The following is an 11014-nucleotide window of genomic DNA, read 5'->3' as shown; positions in this document are numbered from 1 at the left end:
GCAGAGGAGAGGATGCCTCATCAAATATGCATTTCAGATTGACAACAAATAATTTTAGTGTAAGTATATCCCAAGTATTACATGAAGTGTATTTATACTAAAAATATTTATCTTAAATTCAGATTTAACTGGGTATCCTCTATTTTTATTTGCTCTACTCATAACCCTAAATGAGTACTGAGGAAGATAATCACAAAAGTAATGACTAATGAACCTAGTTAATTAGCTTAGTTAATTCTCAACTTTCTTCTTTACGGAAATAGAAATTGTTTTCAAGATATCATCATAAGTCACGCATATACAGAAGAAAAATCATGTTTAAATGCCTTTTTACTCTAATTACTAGTAGATCAGTAAAGAGAGCACAGGCATACCTTGGAGATACTGCAGTTTCGGCTTCAGACCGCTGCAGTAAAGTCAACACCTCAATAAAGTGAGTCAGATGAATTTTTCAGTTCTCAGTGCATATATAAAAGTTATATTCACACCATACTGTGGTCTATTAAGTGTGCAATAGCATTATGTCTCCTAAACCAGTGCATATAACCTTAATTAAAATTACTTTATTGCTAAAAAATGCCAACAATCATCTGAGCTTACAGTGAGCCATGATTGTTTTTGCTGGTGGAGGGTTTTGATGTTGATGGAGTTCAGCTGATCAGGAGGGTTGTTACTGAAGGTTGGGGTGGCTGTAGCAATTTCCTAAAATAGGACATCAATTAAGTTTGCTGCATTGATAGACTCTTCTTTTCACACATGACTTCTCTGCAGCCTGCAGTGCTGTTTGATAACATTTTACCCACACTAGAATTTGTTTCAAAATTGGAGGTAATCCTCTCAAACTCTTCTGCTCCTTTGTCAAATAAGTGTATGTAATGTCCCAAACAGTCTTCATTGTGTCTTCACCAGGAGTAAATAAATTCCATCTGAAGAAACTGCTTTCTTTGCTATCCATAAGAAGCAAGTCCTCACCTATCATGAGATTGTAACAATTCAGGTACCCTTTCCAGCTCCACTTCTAACTCTATTCCTCTTACTATTTCCACCACATTTTCACTTTCTTCCTCTACCAAAGTCCTGAACCCCTCAATCTATGAGAGTTGGAATCTACTTCTTCCAAATTCCTGTTAATGTTGATATTTTAACCTCTTTCTATGAATCATTAATATTAGTAATAGTATCTAGTCTTGTGAATACTTTCCAGAAGGTTTTTAATTGAATTTGTTCACATCCATCATAGAAAGATACAGGTATCCATAGTAGCCATATAGCCTTATGAAATATATTTTTTAAGTAACAAGACTTGAAAGTTGAAATGACTCATTAATTCATGGGCTGAAGGATGGATGCTGTGTTAGTAGCCAGGAAAATATTATTGTTATTTTACATCTCCACTAGAGTTCTTAGGTAAACAGAGTATTATCAATGAGCAGTCATATTTGAAAGGGATTTTTTGCCCCTCTGAGCATTAGTTCTCAATAGCAGGCTTAAAATATTCGATAAAACATGTTATAAACAGATGTACTGCCACCCAGGCTTTGTCGGTCCACTTGTAGAGCACAAAAAAAAAAAAAAAAAAAAAGATTTAGCATACTATTTAAAAGTCATAGGATATTTGGGATGACAAATGAGCATTGGCTTCAACTTAAAGTCACTAACTGCATTAGCCCCTAATAAGACAATCAGACTGTCCTCTGAAGCTGTAAGGGCAGGCAATGACTTCTCCTCTCTAGCTGTCAAAGTCCTAGATGGCATCTTCTTCCACTATAAAGCTATTTCTTCTATATTGCAAATATATTGTTTAGCATAGCCACCTTTATTAATTCTCTGAGCTACATCTTCAGGATAACTTGCTGCAGCTTCTACATCAACACTAGCTGTTTCACCTTCCACTTTGATATGGAGATGACTTCTTTGCTTAAGCCTCATGAACCAACTTCTGTTAGCTTCAAAGTTTTATTTACTATACCTTCCTCACCTCTTTCGGGATTTGTGGCATTGAGGAGAGTTAGGGTCTTGCTCTGGATTAAAGTTTAGCTTAAGGGAATGTTGTGACTGATTTGACCTTCTATCCAGAGCACTTAAACTTTCTCCATATCAGAAATAAGGCTGTTTCACTTTCGTATCATTCATGTGTTCACTGACGCAGCATTTTTAATTTCTTTTAAGAATTTTCTTTTGCATTCACAACTTGGCTCTAGAGACCTAGCTTTTGGCCTATGTTAGCTTTCCACATGCCTTTCTCACTGAGGTAAACCAGTTTGTCTTTGAGTTAAAGTGAAGTGTTGCAAATCTTCCATTCCCTTGACCATTTCAAGGCCATTGTAGAGTTATTAATTGACCTAATTCCAATATTGTTGTGTCTCAAAGTATAGGGAGGCCTGAAGAGAGGAACAGAAACATGAACAGTCAGTCACTGTAGCAGTCACCACACATATTTATCAGTTAAATTCACTGTTTTATATGGGTGCTGTTCATGGTACCCCCCAAAAATTACAATGGTAACATGAAAGATCAGTGATCACAGATGGCCATAACAGATACAATAATAATGAAAAAAATTTGAAATATTACAAGAAATATTTAAACCTGACACAGAGACATGAAGTGAGCAAATGCTATTGGAAAATAGCACTGATAGGCTTGCTTGATGCAGGGTTGCCACGAAGTTTCATTTTGTAAAAAAAATGCAATACATGTGAAGCACAGTAAAGCATAGAGCAATGTAACAAGTATGCTTGTATCTGTGTTTGAAAGGATTCATTTCTAGCTAACATGATAAAGTGAAATGTCTTTTGTGGCTATGATACATATAGTTAGAGGTGTCTGTTCTGTGCATACCCCTCTTCTTTACCTTGAAGGTAGGACAAGCCTACATGGTAATGTTACAGCATTTATATCTCTTCCCCTTCTCCCCTCCAAACACACCATTATCATTTAGCCATGCCTGGTGGATTAAGATGCACATCTAATTTCAGCTGGGACATATGCCCTATGAACTTTGGGTTGAAATAATGTGAGTTACAGTTAATTCTTTTTGGGGAACAAGCTGAGACAGTTGAGCCCCGGCAGGAGTAGTTAACACATATGTCAAAACCACATATGAACCAAAATTATGGAGAAGCAGAAACAAATGGATTATCAGGTGTAGCTTGAGCATCTTCTATGTAATCCTGCTGAATATATTCTGATCATTGCAATTCTAGTCATTCTAGTTAGAACAGGAAGAAGGAAAAAAGAAGGGTGAGTCAACTACTACATGTAAAAATTCAGATGCAGAACACTATTGATTTATTAAACACTATAATTGTAATTGGACATATTTATATTTGTAATAACTAATAAAAGTATTCAGCTCCCATAGTTATATGTCTACATTTAATTATAGTTTTATACTTTTGACATCAAATAAATATTTTGTATGCTTATCAAGGTGAGGTACTTTTCTTAAAAATTCAGGGAGGAAAATATTGCTAGATTAGCACACTTTGCTACTGGTGCAAAAATAACTCAAATGGTATGTCCTAATGACATTACCCCAGACATTATAAAGTAGTTCTGTCATCTGCATGCAATAATATGTAATACCAAGCATGTCAATAAGTAACAATTTGAACAAAAGGAGAATGAATATTAGCAATACAATCTTATTGGGTCGCATAATCCTCTACTAATACACAAAAGTAATCTTGTTTCTTTGGTTCTTGTTAACAGTTTGCTGATTATTAATGTGTCCAGAAAAACATTAACACTTGAAGCCCTAAACCTGGTGAATATAATGAGCGTGGCTCCCCATGGATCTGAAAAAAATTAGATTGTTGGTTTGGGACAGAGGCAGCTCTAACCAGGGGGAATGCTTCTGCATTCACATCACAGTGTAGCAGAAGCATTAGTTAGAAGCTATATAACATATTAATACTATATTCAAGACAATCATATGCACACAACAAAAAAAATAAAAATTCAGGAGAAGAATGAGGTTAGTACTCTAAGCTCTGCTAAAAAAAACAGTATAGTTGTATGGTAACTCCATAATTAACTTTAGTATATGAACTAGAATAAAATCTTATGTGAACACGTTCAAAACAAGGTCAGAAAAAGGAATCCACAGTGATCCTCTTCACAGTGTAAAGCAAATGAAATGACCATGAATCAGTTAGTCATAGTTTTCCTTTTTTTTCTTATTAAATAGATTCATATCTGTGCTCTCAGAAAGTAATTATTACCTTAGAATTTTATTTGATCAATCTCACTAATATTAGTGAGAGATTTATTATATAGGGTTTTTTATATAAAAATATAAAAAGTACTAAAGATACTTGAGAAAATCGTATATCAAGGCAAAACTCTAATCCAGGAGACTCTAACATTATTTTAAAACAAGTAAATACTAGATATTAAAGATAAGCCACTCAGATACTTTGAGGAGTAAGAGGAAAGTGATCTCTGTTTATTATTTATGTTAGTGGTATGTTCTAACCCCCTTAAAGCAATCATCTAAGTTACCATCTCCATTTTCAAAATAGGTATGTAGCCCTAAAGGGAATACATGACTTGCCCAGAGTCACAGAAATAATAATCATAACAGGTAGGATTAGAACATTTCAACGTGCTACCTAATAGTTGTATAACCTTAGATATATTAACTTAATCTCCGTTTGCTTTAGTTTCCTATTCAATAAAATAATAATTAGAATTGTACCTATCACAGTGCGTTAAATTAATTAATAAATATAAAGTCCTTAGTACAGTAACAGCACATAATAAGTTATATTTAAGAACGTATGTCTGTAGCTCCATGTTTGTTTTACCACATCATAGAAAAATTGGACATTGAATTCACACTGCTAACAATGTGTAAACGTTTGTATCACCAAAATATTATTGTTTTATAATAAACTGTCTCCTGTAAGAATGTTTATACTTTTACACTTAATATTTCTCAGTCATTAATTGCATCAAATAAAAAATAATGAATGCAAAAGTTGTAAGTGGTGTAATAACTGTTATCGCTACCTGATTTTTAAAAAAGTTTTTCTTTATTTATTTTGAGAGAGAGTCCCAAACAGGCCCCATTCTGTCATCGCAGAGCCCGTAGCCAGTTCTCGATCTCCTTGATCTCAATCTCCTCCATCTCGGAGCCATGAATTAAGAGAATATGAAGAAGTTTCATAATTAGTTGAAAAACTGAGATACCAACACTGTCCAATTGAACATTTGGCAATGATAGAAATGTTCTTAATTCCTCCATCCAGCAGGGAAGCCACAAGCCACATGCAGCTTCTGAGTACTAGAAATGTTGGTATTGTGACCCACATTTGTTTCTTATTGTAGTTTCATTAATTTAAATTTAAAATAACTTAATGTGGTTATTGGACAGTACAGCTCTGGAGACGTACCAAAAGACAGTCCCCCTGGGGGCTAAGAGAGTCATGGAGGCAGGACTCACAAAAGAGATCCTTGGTCATTCACTTTTTGTGAAAGGAAGTGACCTTCTAAACCTAAGGAGTAAACTCCTTATAAATCTACTATAAAAAGTAGATTTATATTAAAACTTCAGTTTATAGCTTCTCTGGAAAAAACAAAAAAGAATAGGAATATTCAGAACAAATTAACCCCTCTGAGGCACGTTTCTTCTTCTGTAAAATGCAAAAGCTGGAGGATAAGACATTATTCCATCCTGAAAGTCTTCTTTATGATTATATGTTATTCTGTTAGACATATTTCTGTCTTTATTATATCTGTTTAGCACAGTTGTTCATAAGAATTGACTAATCAAAGTCATACTTTCTTATCTCAAGTTTAGTTTTGGAGTCCTGATTAATCAGACATCTCATAAATACTTGCCTTTGTTTTTGGAGAAAATGAGAAATGTAAGTATGTTTCTACTGAAAAAAGTAAATGTGCAGATCTCTTTGATTTGGTCCATTATTGCCATCTTCTTTTATAGACAGTATACAAAATAAGTTGGACTATTACAGATGTCACTGCCTAGATGAACTTGACTTGTCGTAAAATGTGTGATTAGTTTCTCACATAACTGTTTACAACCCTAAGCTGTACAAGTATATTAAACTATTATGGAATAAATTCTTCCTCTAACACAGTGCCCTAAAATAGTCTATTTGTCCTACCTGGATAGCACTTTACTCCTAAACAGGAGTTTATGTACTTAGCCCACCGTAGCAACAGAAAAGGCATGTGTTTGACAACAAATATTTAGTTAATAAATGGATTTGATTTTCAAAATGTTTTTTTTCCTTCTGGTTATGATTTATAATAAGGATTTTCATATGCTCATTCAATGAGATCGCCCTGGAATTTAGAAATAATTCCTGTAAAATTTATAATAAATATCCAACTTCTCACATAAAAAAATCTAAGTTTCATGTTATTTGGTTTAACTATACATTTCCATGAGGTTTTTAAAAATCTAGAGCTGTCGAAGTCATTTTGACCACTTCCTGTTTTGGATAATGTAAGCCCTATTTTTCTCTTACGATTACTCAGTTTTCTAAGAATTAAATCTTCTTTTGGAATTATGTAAATTCTATAAGGATTTAAAATACCATAGATTGTTTGTACTATTATTTTTAAATAGTTACATTACAGCATACATGCATTTGATAATGTATAGTATCACATAAATGAAATGAATATTAAAACATACAAATATATGCTGTAAAAATTTATCTCTCACAAATTTATTCTTGTGTCACATAGATCGTTTTTTTCTAATATTATTTAATCTTGATAAATGTTGTATTCTGTGTAACATTGATTAATTTCAGACTATAAATATTGTAGATATTTTGTCTTCTCAATGAGTTTTGAGTTCATTCTCCTACATTTATATATTATATTCTAGAATACTATTTGTCATAAAGCATTGTCTAGCAATAGAGAAAAGAAAATATGTGCTACTTTTGCATAACTACTTATCTATTTTAATACTATAATTTTATTAATTCCCCGGCCTTTACTTATAGTTTATATGTTATAAGTTTCCTCAAATATCTTTACTTTATGAGTGAATATTTTAATGTTTTACTAACAGTATTTTTGATAGGCTGGACTATGTTAGGATAATGTCTAACCAACTATATTCTATAAAGATAGAAAGCACTCAAGTAGCGTGGAGACATCACGTGTATTCTCAGTAACAGTCAGGTGGAGACTAAGAAAACCAACTGAAGACAAAAAGAAAAAGAAAGAGAGAAAACTAAACATATTGCAGTGGCTAAGGAAACACAAGTAACACCCAAAAATAAAGAAAATAAACAAAAAGAAAGATGAATCTTGCTTTTAAAGAGCAAGAAAGATTTTGAAGGCAAGTGCCATTCATATCAGATTTTGAATAACAAATGGAAATCTGATGAATTATAAAGGCTTATACACCAAGAAGGTAGATTATAATTAACTTCTACATGTCTGAAATAATAGCTGGATGTGGGGCATCTGGGTGTCTCAGTTACTTAGGCATCCGACTATTGATTTTGATTCAGGTCATGATCTCATAGTTCATGAGTTCAAGCCCTGCACTGGGTTCTGGGCTGACAACCCGGAGCATGCTTGGGATTCTCTGTCTCCTCTTTCTTTGCCCCTCCCCTGCTTGTTCTTCTCTCTCTCCCACCTCTCTGTCTTTCTCAAAAATAAATAAACTTAGAAAAATAATAGCTGGATATTATTGCATGAAATAGGGATATACTGAAGAGTTTTACTTTACAGGAAATGGAAAGAACATGGATTGTTTCTTAATTAAAAGCCTTTTACTAAAACTTTAGCAGAGTAAAGGTCCCTGGAAGGCATTTTTAAACACAGATTACTTGCCTTAATTATCTTATTTTTCCACTTCCCTTCCCTTATGTTCATCTGTTTTGTTTCTTAAATTCCACATATGAGTGAAGTCATATGATATTTATCTTTCTCTGACTGACTTCTATTTCTTGGCATAATGCATTCTAGATTCATCCACGTTGTTGCAAATGGCAAGATTTCATTCTTTTTGATCACTGAGTAATATTCCATCGCGCGTGTGTGTGTGTGTGTATGTGTGTATGTGTGTGTACCACATCTTCTTCATTCATTTGTTAGTTTATGGACATTTGGGCTCTTTGCATAATTTGCTATTGTTGATAGTGCTGCTTTAAACATTGGGGTGCATTAGCCCCTTTGAATCATCACTTTTCTATCCTTTAGGTAAATTCCTAGTAGTGCAATTGCTGGGTAATAGGACAGCTCTATTTTAATTTTTTGAGGAATCTCCATACCATTTTCCAAAATGGCTGCACCAGGTTGCATTCCCACTACCAGTGCAAAAGGATTCACCACATCCTCACCAACATCTGTTGTTTATTACCCATTCTGACTGGTGTGAGATGATACCTTCCCGTGGTTTTGATTTGCATTTCCCTGATGATGAATGATTTTGAGCATCTTTTCATATGTCTGTTAGTCATCTGAATCTCTTCTTTGGAAGTGTTTGTTAGTGTCTTTTGTCCATTTCTTCACTGGATCATTTATTTTTTGGGTGTTGAATTTGATAAGTTCTTTACAGATTTTGGATGCTAACCCTTTACCTGATATGTAATTGGAAAATATCTTCTCCAATTCTGTCGGTTGCCTTATAGTTTTGTTGATTATTTCCTTATCTTGATGAAGTTCCAATAGTTCATTTTTGCTTTTGTTTCCCTGTCTCTGGAGACATGTGTAGTAAGATGTTGTTGTGACCAAAGTCAAAGAGGTTGCTTCCTGGCTTTCTTCTCTAGTATTTTTATGGATTCTTGTCTTACATTTAGGTCTTTCATCTATTTTGAGGTTGTTTGTTTGTTTGTTTTGTATGGTGTAAGAAAGTGGTCCAGGTTCATTCTTTTGCATGTTGCTGTCCAGTTTTCCCAACACCATTTGCTGAAGAGACTGTCTCTTATCAATTGGATATCCTTTCTTGCTTTGTTGTAAATTAGTTGGTCACACACTTGTGGGTCCATTTCTGGGCCATTGATTCCATTGATCTATGTGTTTTTGTATCAGCATCATACTGTTTTGATGATTACAGCTTTGTAATAGAGCTTAAAGTCCAGAATTGTGATGCTGCCAACTTTGGTTTTCTTTTTCAGGATTGTTTTGAGTATTTGGGGTCTTTTCTGATTCCATACAAATTTTATAATTGTTTGTTCTAGCTCTGTGAAGAATGCTGGTGTTTTATTTAGATAGGGATTGCATTGAATTTGTAGAATATTTTGGGTAGTATTAACATTTTAGCAATATTTGTTCTTCTGAGTCATAAGCATGGAATGTTTACCCATTTTTTGTGTCTTCTTTAATTTCTTTCATAGGCTTTCTATAGATTTCAGTGTACAGATCTTTTACCTCTTTAGTTAGGTTTATTCTTACATATTTCATCGTTTTCAGTGCAACTGTAAATGAGATTGATTATTTTATTTCTGTTTCTGCTGCTTCATTATTGGTGTATAGAAATGCAGCCAATTTCTATATGTTGATTTTATAGTCTGTGACTTTGCTGAATTCATATATCAGTTCTAGCAGTTGTTTGGTGAGATCTTTTGGGTTTTCCATGTAGAGTATCATGTCATCTACAAAAAGTGAACTTTGACTTCTCCCTTGCTGATTTGGATGCCTTTTATTTCTTTGTGTTGTCTGATTGCTTAGGTTAGGACTTCCAACACTAGTTGAACAACAGTGGTGAGACTGGACATCCCTGTCATGTTCTTGCTCTTAGGGAGAAAGCTGTCAGTTTTCCCCATTGAGCATGATATTAGCTGTGGGTCTTTCATATATGATCTTGAGTTACATTCCTTCTATCCCTTCTTTCTTGAGGGTTTTTATCAATATGCTGTATTTTTGTCAAATGGTTTTTCTGCATCTATTGAGAGGATCATGTGGTTCTTGTCCTTTTTTTTTTTAAATTAATGTGATGTAATTTAATAATGTAATCAATCACATTGATTGATTTGTGGATGTCGAACCAACCCTGCAGCCCATATTGTTGGATTCGGTTTGCTAATATCTTTTCGAGAATTTTTACATCCATATTCTCCTGCGAAATTGGTCTATAATTCTCCTTTCTAGTGGGGTCTTTGTCTGGTTTTGGAATCAAGGTAATGCTGTCCTCATAGAATGAGTTTGAGAGTTTTCCTTCCATTTCTGTTTTCTTGGAACAGCTTCAAAAGAATAGATAGTAAATCTTTAAATATTTGGTAAAATTCCCCTGGGAAGCCATCTGGCTCTTATTTGTTGGGAAATTTTTGATTACTGATGCAATTTCTTTTGGTTATGGATCTGTTCAAATATTTGACTTCTTCTTGCTTTAGTTTTGGTAGCTTATATGTTTTTAGGAATTTGTCTATTTCTTTGAGATTACCCAATTTGTTGGCATAAAATTGCTGAAAATATTCTCTTAATATTGTTCAGATTTCTGTGGTGTTGGTTGTGATCTCTCTTTCATTCATGATTTTATGTATTTGGGTCCTTTTCTTTTTCTTTTTGATCAGTCTGGTTAGGGGTTTATCAATTTTGTTAATTCTTTTGAAGAACAAGGTCCTGGTTTTGTTGATCTGTTCTACTGTGTATTTTTTTTTCCAGTATCATTGATTTCTGCTTTAATCTTTATTATTTCCTTTTTTCTGCTGGTTTTGGGCTTCATTTACTGTTATTTTTCCAGCTCCTTTAAGTGGAAGTTTAGGCTGTGTATTTAAGACTTTTCTTCCTTCTTTAGGGAAACCTGGATTGCTATATACTTACCTCTTATGACCACATTTGCTTTATACCAGAGGTTTTGGACTTTCTTTTTTTTTTTTTTTTCTTTTTCATGGGCTGCCATGTAACTTTTTTTTTTTTTAATTTTTTTTTTTAATGTTTTATTTATTTATAGGAGAGAGAGAGAGAGACAGCGTGAGCAGGGGAGGGTCAGAGAGAGAGGGAGTCACAGACTGAAACAGGCTCCAGGCTCTGAGCTGGCTGTCAGCACAGAGCCCGACGCGGGGCTCGAACCTAC

Source organism: Hyaena hyaena, unplaced genomic scaffold (assembly GCF_003009895.1).
Source record: "Hyaena hyaena isolate Hyena2069 unplaced genomic scaffold, ASM300989v1 scaffold_255, whole genome shotgun sequence".
In the NCBI taxonomy this organism is placed as follows: domain Eukaryota; kingdom Metazoa; phylum Chordata; class Mammalia; order Carnivora; family Hyaenidae; genus Hyaena; species Hyaena hyaena.
The sequence above is the reverse complement of the archived record's forward strand: the minus strand, read 5'-3'. Positions refer to the sequence as shown.